Genomic DNA, 12,976 nt, shown 5'->3' with positions numbered 1-12,976 from the left:
CTAACCTGACCTGTATGTACCTGGTCCTAACCTGACCTGTATGTACCTGGTCCTGACCTGACCTGTATGTACCTGGTCCTAACCTGACCTGTATGTACCTGGTCCTAACCTGACCTGTATGTACCTGGTCCTGACCTGTATGTACCTGGTCCTGACCTGACCTGACCTGTATGTACCTGGTCCTGACCTGTATGTACCTGGTACTGGCCTGTATGTACCTGGTCCTAACCTGTATGTACCTGGTCCTGACCTGTATGTACCTGGTCCTGACCTGTATGTACCTGGTCCTGACCTGTATGTACCTGGTCCTGACCTGACCTGTATGTACCTGGTCCTGACCTGTATGTACCTGGTCCTGACCTGACCTGTATGTACCTGGTCCTGACCTGTATGTACCTGGTCCTGATCTGTATGTACCTGGTCCTGACCTGACCTGCATGTACCTGGTCCTGACCTGTATGTACCTGGTCCTAACCTGTATGTACCTGGTCCTGACCTGACCTGTATGTACCTGGTCCTGACCTGACCTGTATGTACCTGGTCCTGACCTGACCTGTATGTACCTGGTCCTAACCTGACCTGTATGTACCTGGTCCTGACCTGTATGTACCTGGTCCTAACCTGACCTGTATGTACCTGGTCCTAACCTGACCTGTATGTACCTGGTCCTGACCTGTATGTACCTGGTCCTGACCTGAACTGTATGTACCTGGTCCTGACCTGTATGTACCTGGTCCTGACCTGTATGTACCTGGTCCTAACCTGTATGTACCTGGTCCTGACCTGTATGTACCTGGTCCTGACCTGTATGTACCTGGTCCTGACCTGTATGTACCTGGTCCTGACCTGACCTGTATGTACCTGGTCCTGACCTGTATGTACCTGGTCCTGACCTGACCTGTATGTACCTGGTCCTGACCTGTATGTACCTGGTCCTGACCTGTATGTACCTGGTCCTGACCTGACCTGCATGTACCTGGTCCTGACCTGTATGTACCTGGTCCTAACCTGTATGTACCTGGTCCTGACCTGTATGTACCTGGTCCTAACCTGACCTGTATGTACCTGGTCCTGACCTGACCTGTATGTACCTGGTCCTAACCTGACCTGTATGTACCTGGTCCTGACCTGACCTGTATGTACCTGGTCCTAACCTGACCTGTATGTACCTGGTCCTAACCTGACCTGTATGTACCTGGTCCTGACCTGTATGTACCTGGTCCTGACCTGACCTGTATGTACCTGGTCCTGACCTGTATGTACCTGGTCCTGACCTGTATGTACCTGGTCCTAACCTGTATGTACCTGGTCCTGACCTGTATGTACCTGGTCCTGACCTGTATGTACCTGGTCCTGACCTGACCTGTATGTACCTGGTCCTGACCTGTATGTACCTGGTCCTGACCTGACCTGTATGTACCTGGTCCTGACCTGTATGTACCTGGTCCTGACCTGTATGTACCTGGTCCTGACCTGACCTGCATGTACCTGGTCCTGACCTGTATGTACCTGGTCCTAACCTGTATGTACCTGGTCCTGACCTGTATGTACCTGGTCCTAACCTGACTTGTATGTACCTGGTCCTGACCTGACCTGTATGTACCTGGTCCTAACCTGACCTGTATGTACCTGGTCCTGACCTGTATGTACCTGGTCCTGACCTGTATATACCTGGTCCTGACCTGTATGTACCTGGTCCTGACTTGTATGTACCTGGTCCTGACCTGTATGTACCTGGTCCTGACCTGTATGTACCTGGTCCTAACTTGACCTGTATGTACCTGGTCCTGACCTGTATGTACCTGGTCCTGACCTATATGTACCTGGTCCTGACCTGTATGTACCTGGTCCTGACCTGTATGTACCTGGTCCTAACCTGTATGTACCTGGTCCTGACCTGTATGTACCTGGTCCTGACCTGTATGTACCTGGTCCTGACCTGTATGTACCTGGTCCTGACCTGTATGTACCTGGTCCTAACCTGTATGTACCTGGTCCTAACCTGACCTGTATGTACCTGGTCCTGACCTGTATGTACCTGGTCCTGGCCTAACCTTGTGTGTGGTTTGCTCTCTCATGATTTGGTAATACAGGACATTTCCACGACAAATGACCAGGAAGTGGCTAGTTTAATGACCAGGTAGTGGCTAGTTTAATGACCAGGTGGGGGCTAGTTTAATGACCAGGTGGTGGCTAGTTTAATGACCAGGTAGTGGCTAGTTTAATGACCAGGTAGTGGCTAGTTTAATGACCAGGTAGTGGCTAGTTTAATGACCAGGTAGTGGCTAGTTTAATGACCAGGTAGTGGCTAGTTTAATGACCAGGTAGTGGCTAGTTTAATGACCAGGTGGTGGCTAGTTTAATGACCAAGTAGTGGCTAGTTTAATGACCAGATAGTGGCTCGTTTAATGACCAGGTGGGGGCTAGTTTAATGACCAGGTAGTGGCTAGTTTAATGACCAGGTGGGGGCTAGTTTAATGACCAGGTGGGGGCTAGTTTAATGACCAGGTAGTGGCTAGTTTAATGACCAGGTAGTGGCTAGTTTAATGACCAGGTAGTGGCTAGTTTAATGACCAGGTAGTGGCTAGTTTAATGACCAGGTGGGGGCTAGTTTAATGACCAGGTGGGGGCTAGTTTAATGACCAGGTAGTGGCTAGTTTAATGACCAGGTAGTGGCTAGTTTAATGACCAGGTGGTGGCTAGTTTAATGACCAGGTAGTGGCTAGTTTAATGACCAGGTAGTGGCTAGTTTAATGACCAGGTGGGGGCTAGTTTAATGACCAGGTAGTGGCTAGTTTAATGACCAGGTAGTGGCTAGTTTAATGACCAGATGGGGGCTAGTTAATGACCAGGTGGGGGCTAGTTTAATGACCAGGTGGGGGCTAGTTTAATGACCAGGTAGTGGCTAGTTTAATGACCAGGTGGTGGCTAGTTTAATGACCAGGTAGTCGCTAGTTTAATGACCAGGTAGTGGCTAGTTTAATGACCAGGTGGGGGCTAGTTTAATGACCAGGTGGGGGGCTAGTTTAATGACCAGGTAGTGGCTAGTTTAATGACCAGGTAGTGGCTAGTTTAATGACCAGGTAGTGGCTAGTTTAATGACCAGGTGGGGGCTAGTTTAATGACCAGGTAGTGGCTAGTTTAATGACCAGGTAGTGGCTAGTTTAATGACCAGGTGGGGGCTAGTTTAATGACCAGGTAGTGGCTAGTTTAATGACCAGGTAGTGGCTAGTTTAATGACCAGGTAGTGGCTAGTTTAATGACCAGGTAGTGGCTAGTTTAATGACCAGGTGGGGGCTAGTTTAATGACCAGGTAGTGGCTAGTTTAATGACCAGGTGGTGGCTAGTTTAATGACCAGGTGGTGGCTAGTATAACAGCAGGTGAGTTTCCCTTATGACCCTCTACGATAGACATTCAGTAGTTCAGCTAGGGAGGTTGTGTCACAAATGGTACCCTATATAGTGAACTACCTTTGACAAGAGCCCATAGGTAGTGCACTACGTAGGGAATAGGGTGCCATTTGGGACCCCAAGAGATGTCCACAGGACACAGTGGAGAGCCAGTGCAGAACCAGTACCTGATTATAGATATTGATTTCGGATATACAGGCTATAATGTGTGTATAAACATGAATAAATTGCTTACGAAACATGTATAAACTGCTTACTAAACATGAATAAATTGCTTACTAAACATGAATAAACTGCTTACTAAACATGAATAAACTGCTTACTAAACATGAATAAACTGCTTACTAAACATGAATAAACTGCTTACTAAACATGAATAAACTGCTTACTAAACATGAATAAACTGCTTACTAAACATGAATAAACTGCTTACTAAACATGAATAAACTGCTTACTAAACATGAATAAACTGCTTACTAAACATGAATAAACTGCTTACTAAACATGTATAAACTGCTTACTAAACATGAATAAACTGCTTACTAAACATGAATAAACTGCTTACTAAACATGAATAAACTGCTTACTAAACATGAATAAACTGCTTACCAAACATGAATAAACTGCTTACCAAACATGAATAAACTGCTTACTAAACATGAATAAACTGCTTACTAAACATGTACTAACTGCTTACTAAACATGTATTAACTTATAATTACACTCATGGTGGAGCAGTTGACTTTAAAGGACAGAGAGTTACATACAAGTCGGAAGTTTACATACACTTAGGTTGGAGTCATTAAAACTCGTTATTCAACCACTCCACAAATTTCTTGTTAATTAACAATCTATAATTTTGGCAAGTCGGTTAGGACATCTACTTTGTGCATGACACATGTAATTTTTCCAACAATTGTTTACAGACAGATTATTTCACTTATAATTCACTGTATCACAATTCCAGTGGGTCAGAAGTTTACATACACTAAGTTGACTGTGCCTTTAAACAAGCTTGGAAATTCCAGAAAATTGTCATGGCTTTAGAAGCTTCTGATAGGCTAATTGACATGATTTAAGTCAATTGGAGATGTACTTGTGGGTGTATTTCAAGGCCTACCTTCAAACTCAGTGCCTCTTTGCTTGACATCATGGGAAAATCTAAAGAAATCAGCCAAGACCTCAAAAAAATGGTAGACCTCCACAAGTCTGGTTCATCCTTGGGAGCAATTTCCAAATGCCTGAAGGTACCACGTTCATCTGTACAAACAATAGTACGCAAGTATAAACGCAATGGGACCACGCAGACGTCATACCGCTCAGGAAGGAATGTTCTGTCTCCTCGAGATGAACGGACTTTGGTGTGAAAAGTGCAAATCAATCCCAGAACAACAGCAAAGGACCTTGTGAAGATGCTGGAGGAAACGGGTACAAAAGTATCTATATCCAGAGTAACACGAGTCCTATATCGACATAACCTGAAAGGCCGCTCAGCAAGGAAGAAGCCACTGCTCCAAAACTGCTCTAAAAAAGCCAGACTACGGTTTGCAACTGCACATGGGGACAAAGATCATGCTTTATGGAGAAATGTCCTCTGTTCTGATGAAACAAAAATAGAACTGTTTGGCCATAATGACCATCGTTATGTTTGGAGGAAAAAGGGGGAGGCTTGCAAGCCGAAGAACACCATCCCAACCGTGAAGCACGGGGGTGGCAGCATCATGTTGTGGTGGTGCTTTGCTGCAGGAGGGACTGGTGCACTTCACAAAATAGATGGCATCACGAGGGAGGAAATTTGTGGATATATTGAAGCAACATCTCAAGACATCAGTCAGGAGGTTAAAGCTTCGCAAATGGGTCTTCCAAATGGACAATGACCCCAAGCATACTTCCAAAGTTGTGGCAAAATGGCTTAAGGACAACAAAGTCACGGTATCGGAGTGGCCATCACAAAGCCCTGACCTCAATCCTACAGAACATTTGTGGGCAGAACTGAAAAAGCGTGTGTGAGCAAGGAGGCCTACAAACCTGACTCAGTTAAACCAGCTCTGTCAGGAGGAATGGGCCAAAATTCACCGAACTTATTGTGGGAAGCTTGTGGAAGGCTACCCAAAATGTTTGACCCAAGTTAAACAGTTTAAAGGCAATGTTACCAAATACTAATTGAGTGTATGTAAACTTCTGACCCACTGAGAATGTCAGGAAATAAATAAATAATTATCTCTACTATTTCACATTCTTAAAATAAAGTGGTGATCCTAACTGACCTAAGACAGGGAATTTTTACGAGGATTAAATGTCAGGAATTGTGAAAACTGAGTTTAAATGTATTTGGCTAAGGTGTATGTAAACTTCTGACTTCAACTGTAGATAGAGGACATTCAGTAGTGTGAGTAGTTGACTTTAAAGGTCACAGAGAGTTACATAGATAGAGGACCTTCAGTAGGCTGGACAACACTGGAAACATGTTGGGTTCTACATCATCATGATATAATAGCTTATATAGTAAGTTAGCTTATGTTATACAGTTTGTAACAGAGCACCATTACATTTTAGTACTTTTCAAAGCTGGCTGGTTTGTTTACAAGTTCATATCATGAGTGCTGAGTTTTGGAGATTCAACCCAACTTTAAAATGACACAGAATCTAAGAATCATTTCCTGAAAACCCCATAAATGTAAACCTGTATACAGATGAACAGAATAAACTGTCCATTTCCTGGTAATATTACAAGAGGCAATAAAAAGTATCAAAACATTCCACCAAAAGACTATTAAACCATTGTAAATCATTCATAGTAAATAGTTATCCTTCAGCATCTTTTAGTGATGTCGTTTTTATACATTTAAAATTACAGAAAGAATCCTAGACATTTTTTTATATTTTTTTTTATAGATCCGACAAGGATGGATTCCTCTATTACGGAGGTCACCGAGTCCAAATGCAAGCTGAGATCTACCGTTCAGATTGGATTTTAACATGACTTAAATAACGGAAGCCTAAGCAACATTAACCAATTAAAAAACAGTTCTGGATCAATGAGGTTTGTACAGTAAGCTAGAGGCCCGATATATTATCGCTGCATACGGGCTATGCTTGACTTGCCTTGACCATGTTATTATTCTGGGACCATTTGAAATTATATTTAAAAAAATGTTGATCTATTACCAGTTTGATCATACCCCATTTGTTGTATTACTTGTGATGTTACAGCTGATTGAGCATAATCATATAGTTTGTTTATATTTAGTTTTTTTACTGGACTGATGGCCTGCATCTGATGGTCAGTCTGAGAGGAGGGAGGGAGCAGTGAGGCTGTCTCTCACCAGGCTCTCCCTCCCTCCTCTCTCTCTCCCTTCGCTGAGAAAAGGGGACACAGTCTTCCAGCCGATGGCGAAACTTAAGTTGCATTGCATTACTTGTGCCTCGTGCACCAATTCATGTTGTTACTCCTATGATCAGAGGAAGTGAAATATTCCTCTGGGCCGGTCGGATAGGCAGAGTTCTACCTTCAGATACTGTTGTTTTTCATAATTGTCCAAACACTGTCAGAGCTATGTAAACAATTTCTGTTTCTCTCTCAAGTATTCTACATAATTGTTCTATGGGACCTATTCAGTCAAAAGCCAGAACCAGGTTTCCTGTATGAGTCATTTGGATCTAGAGACCGTTTCATAATGTAAACATAGTGTTGTCAATGTCATGAGGAAGACCGCCCTCCTCTTCCTCACAGGAGGAGCCTCCTCTGGTAAAGGGTGTGTTGTTCATCACCATCAGCCCGATTCCGATCCGAGTTATGAGTGAGTAAACAGAACTTAATTCCAATGTTATGCAATTTCCTCTCCAAGCGTATTCTGACCTTGAATATATGCACGGGGAAACTCATGTTTCAGCCAGCTATTCGTTAGCGGTAGAGATCAAATAAATTGAGGTGTGGCAGAGGTATGTCTACAGATTCAGTCTACGTATTCTGCCCTTGATTTAATTCATAATTCCACCACCTTTAAACGATTAATAAAATGGAGCAACCTGTCGGTTCCAAGTGTGAAAAACATCTACTTTCTTTTTTTTCTCTCTCCCTCTCCCCCGATTGAAACAACACCCTTCTTCATGCTCTGAGGGCCTAATGTACATATTTATAAGAGCTATCGATAAGAGCTATCGATAAGAGCTATCGATAAGAGCTTGGTAAATGAGTAATCCGTTTGAATAAGGGGATTGTAAATATAAATGACAATTGTTTTAGATCTATTTTACCTTATGATCGCTGGAGGCAAATGTGAAGCCAATCATTTGGCAGCAAACTGAAACATATCAACTTTCCCACAGCGATGTGATGTTTATGAAATGTTGTGCCATTTATGTACAATTTAAATTGTAGGCCTATGGCCTTTTTAACTTGAAACTTTCATGTCAGCATGTGACATTTTAACCTTTGGGCAATTTCCAATGTTTTAATTAAATACTTTCATTTTCTTCCTCGGTAAATGCCGTCACGGAAGTGTGGTTGATCAAATTTAATGTAAGAAAAAGACATGTAGGTTCATTAAATCGCTCTGGAGCGGAGCGCAGACCGTAACAGTTTGAACCCGAAGCGTGGCGCAACACTTGTCTGTGTCATTAACACAGTTCCATGGTTAGTGCAGGCAATAGACAAGGGTATAACCTACTATTATACACTATTTCCCTACTATAGTTATATACACACACATATTGCAACATTACCATGGGTTGAACAACTGAATGTGTCATTTTTTCCCCGAATGAATCAATCCACCGTTTTTTCTTTCTTCCGTGTGTAAAGGCTCTCTAAAAATGTTTAAAAACATTTATTAATGAATACTTTCCTAACCTTAAAGCTGCAAGATGGCCCTTTTTGGGCGACCTGTCATTCTCATTCAAAGCAAGTCTAAATAGTGGTAGATATGTTCTATGTGCGCATTTTCCCGCTGTCGGTTACGACGCCAAACTGCAGTCAGACCCTGGTGAGAACGAGGGTACGCAGATGAGCTTCCCTGAGATGGTTTCTGACAGTTTGAGCAGAAATTCTTCGGTTGTGCAAACCCACCGTTTCATCAGCTGTCCGGATGGCTGGTCTCAGACCATCCCGCAGGATGTGGAGGTCCTGGGCTGGCGTGGTTACACGTGGTCTGCGGTTGTGAGGCCGGTTGGACTTACTGCCAAATTCTCTAAAATAATTTTGGAGATGGCTTATGGTAGAGAAATTAACATTCAATTATCTGGCAACAGCTCTGGTGGACATTCCTGCAGTCCGCATGTCAATTTGCATGCCCCCTCAAAACTTGAGACATCTGTGGCATTGTGTTGTGTGACAAAACTGCACATTTTAGAGTGGCCTTTTATTGTCCCCAGCACAAGGTGCACCTGTGTAATGATCATGCTGTTTAATCTACTTCTGGATATCCTACACCTGTCAGGTGGGAGGATTATGTTGGCAAAGGAGAAATGCTCAATAACAGGGATGTAAACTAATTTGTGCACGAAATTTGAGAGAAATAAGCTTTTCGTATGGAACATTTCTGGGATCTTTTATTTCAGCTCATGAAACTAAGACCAACACTTAACATGTTGTTCTGATATCTTTTGTTCGTTATATAGATGGCTTTCTTTGATTGGTTCCTAATATTCTGAACAGTTCTCTCTATGAAGTCTGTGGACAAAAAATAAATCTAATTAAAAGGTTCACCGAATTTAAAGGGATGGCTCTAATAAATGTACTGAAAACCCTATTGAGTGAATACTACGCCTGCATACTACATCTGAATACCAACTACTGAGAAATGGGTAGAAAAGGTGTACACCAATAACATCTGTGGTTTTGACTAATCACAGAAACCTGGTTAGAGCTAGAGACTGAAAAAGATCCCAGTCGTTTTAAAGAGTTTCTCTCCTCTAGTTGAATCTACACTTCTCCCTACACTGGTCTTTTCTAGTATAGTTGTGTCTAGGTACACTACTCCCAAGATAAACAGTTTCTCTCTAGTTGAATCTACACTTCTTCCCACACTGGTCTTTTCTAGTATAGTTGTGTCTAGGTACACTACTCCCAAGATAAACAGTTTCTCTCCTCTAATTGACTCTACACTTCTCCCTACACTGGTCTTTTCTAGTATAGTTGTGTCTAGGTACACTTCTCCCAAGATAAACCGTTTCTCTCTAGTTTTACGTACAGAGGTGATAGTGTGGTTTACTTGGGGCAACATCACAGAACGTTCCGATAGAAATATATCACACAGAAAATACATTCTTCTATGTCACGGAGAAAACACAATCATTGTGTCTTGAAACTGTATTTATCTGCAGCGCTCTGAACGTTTCAACCACTTCTGAACAAATCGATATATTACAATTAAATACACACTCTCTCATTTTGACACCCCAACGCCCCTCCAAACTCCCTCTATTGGTCAGGTGGAGAAATGGCATCCCATATCTCTGTCACCTATTGGTCCAAAGAGTCACCTTCTACTCTTCTCCTATTGGTCAGACCAGAGTTGCATTTATATATTTTTTAGTTGTTGTTACAAATCGGTGTCCCATTCAGTAGGAAATTAGTTCTGGGATGTATTCATTCTGCCAAACAAAATGTTTTAGTTGCAAAATGTTTTGACCAACAGAACGAAACGGGGAGGAACCTACCTGAATTTTGTCCAATAGAAACTCTTGTTCTAGTTGCAAAACAAGACAAATAGTTTTGTTTGGCGGAATGAATACAGCCCGGCTAGCATCTCTCTGTTTCACTCTGTTAAAAAAAAAACGTTTTCTCCTGTTAGTACAGAGTATAAGCAGCAAACCTGGTTTCAAATACGAGACAAATTGTTTCAAATACTTTCAGCGTTTCCTTGAGTCTGCCTGGGGTGAATGGACGGGGAGGTTGGGTCCGTTTTGGGACTTTTCTACCAGTTAATTAAGCCAGGCAAGCACAAACAGCCACATATAAAATATTTTTATCTAATTTATTAATCTATTTATTGAGATTTTTTTTGTATTTGAAACCCTGGTCTGATAAACATCACAACTACTCTACGTAGGGTTGCAAAAATGTTCCCAGAATTCCTAGGTTTTCCAGAAATCCTGGTTGGAGGATTATTAAAAATGTCCTGCTTGTTCTCTCGTGATTCTGGGAATCTTTTGACAAGGATTTTCTCTGAAAACCTGGGATGGAACCTATAGGCCCCAGGCTCCAGACAGCGAGAGGTAAAGACTGGAAGACATGCTTGGTAAAGTAGATAAAGTATACAAAAGTCCAATAAATACGTTTACAAATATCACTTAGAAAACAACAAACAATTCCTGTGGTCGGTATTTTTACATCCCGGTGCCTGTGTCCCAAATGGCTCTCTATTCGTGGGTACTTACAGTATATATCTCCTATTTTATGTGTGAATTGAAAATGTGTTTTTGTTTGTTTTTTTTTTTTGCATATCCCGACTCTCCCTGAGACACCCTCAGAGAGTAGGGTCACGACTAAAGGGATCAACTATTATTGACAGCGACCCTAGACCAGTGAAGGTTAATAAGTGCCTTGCTCAAGGGCAGTAGGACAGATTTTTTCACCCTGTCGGCTTGGGGGAATTCAAACTAGCAACCTTTCGGTTACTAACCCCAACGCTCTAACCGATAGGCTACCTGCCTCCCCATTATTATTGGTAGATCAGTCAATCCTAAATATGTCTGATGTATTTGAACACCCTGAATCAAAAGGTGAGGGGATACAGGTACATAACCTACCCACAGGTAATATCCATGCAGAGAGAGCGGAAGACTGGAGCGGAAGACTGGAGCGGATTTGGATTCCGTCTGGATTGGAAGCGCTTCTGTTAAGTATTACTGTTTGCTGGTAAAACTGAAACAGTTTATAAAACATCCTTTTAAACGTGGATTAAAATCATCTGTAAAATCCTGGTATCTGAAGACTGTTGGACATCACGTGCTGGTAAAGAGTTTGTACTGTAAGAAAAACTAGACCGGAGTACAAGGTGCTTCCTTGAGACTGTTATTTTATCCATGGTTCCATTTGGTTGCTGGTACAGACAAATCCGTGGTAGCGAAAATGGACTGGCCTTGAATCGATGTGTTATAAATGCCGGTCCAGTTTCTGGTCCCAGTCCGTCCCTGCATGGTGGAGGGGGTAGGGTGGTGGTTTGGACCCGGATAACTAAGCAGAGACTACCACTGTTCCCATCTGTTGGTATACATACTCTCAGTCCGTCTGTCTGTCCGTCCATTCATCTGTCTGTTTCTACTCATTGTAACAACATATATTGTCAGCCTGTCTTTCTGTTTCTATATACAATACATTGAAGTGGAGTCTCTGTTGCAGAGCACAATACAATCTACATTTCAGCACTGCCCGTGGTTGGTGTTTCAATACACTGCAGTCGTAGTCAACGTAGTCCGTGGTTGAAAGCACTACATCCTAACATTCTAGAGCTAGCCAGTCAGCTTCCTTAAAGAGATAGAGAGGTCTCCCTCGTTCATCAGTTAGCTGGTTCCACTTGCAGGCCAAGCACAAGCTAGCCAGTCAGCTACACATCCAGGTGAGGACAGAGAGACAGAGACAGAGAGAGACAGAGACAGAGAGAGAGAGAGATATCCTTAAAGAGATACGTCTCCAGTGTTCTTCAGTTTGCTGGTGGTGAATGGAGACATACAGTATTTTTGTACCTTCATGGAGTCTACAGGGTACAGCAGAGCGGCTAGGTCAGCTAGTATGAGTCTATGGGTACAGAGATGCTAGTGGAGTTAGCCATCGTGAGGCTAGGTCAGCTAGTATGAGTCTATGGGTACAGAGATGCTAGTGGAGGTAGCCATCAACAGGCTAGGTCAGCTAGTCTTAGTCTATAGGTACAGAGATGCTCCAGTGGAGTTAGTCCATCGTGAGGCTAGGTCAGCTAGTAGCTAGAGTCTATGGGTACAGAGATGCTAGTGGAGTTAGTAATCAACAGGCTAGGTCAGCTAGTCTTAGTCTATAGGTACAGAGATGCCAGTGAAGTTATCCATCGTGAGGCTAGGTCAGCTAGTCTTAGTCTATAGGTACAGAGATGCTAGTGGAGTTATCCATCGTGAGGCTAGGTCAGCTAGTCTTAGTCTATAGGTACAGAGATGCTAGTGGAGTTATCCATCGTGAGGCTAGGTCAGCTAGTCTTAGTCTATAGGTACAGAGATGCTAGTGGAGTTAGCCATCAAGAGGCTAGGTCAGCTAGTCTTACTCTATAGGTACAGAGATAGCTAGTCTAGTACAGAGATGCTAGAGTTATCCATCGTGAGGCTAGGTCAGCTAGTCTTAGTCTATAGGTACAGAGATGCTAGTGGAGTTATCCATCAAGAGGCTAGGTCAGCTAGTCTTAGTCTATAGGTACAGAGATGCTAGTGGAGTTATCCATCAAGAGGCTAGGTCAGCTAGCCTTGGTCAATGGCTACAGAGATGCTGGTGGAGTTAGCCATCAAGAGGCTAGGTCAGCTAGTGGGGTTATGGCTACAGAGATGCATCAAGAGGTGGGATGGCCAGAGAATGAGAGGCTAGGTCAGCTAGCCTGGGTCA

The sequence above is a fragment of the Oncorhynchus tshawytscha genome, linkage group LG33 (genome assembly GCF_018296145.1).
Source record: "Oncorhynchus tshawytscha isolate Ot180627B linkage group LG33, Otsh_v2.0, whole genome shotgun sequence".
Taxonomy (NCBI): Eukaryota; Metazoa; Chordata; class Actinopteri; order Salmoniformes; family Salmonidae; genus Oncorhynchus; species Oncorhynchus tshawytscha.
The sequence above is the reverse complement of the archived record's forward strand: the minus strand, read 5'-3'. Positions refer to the sequence as shown.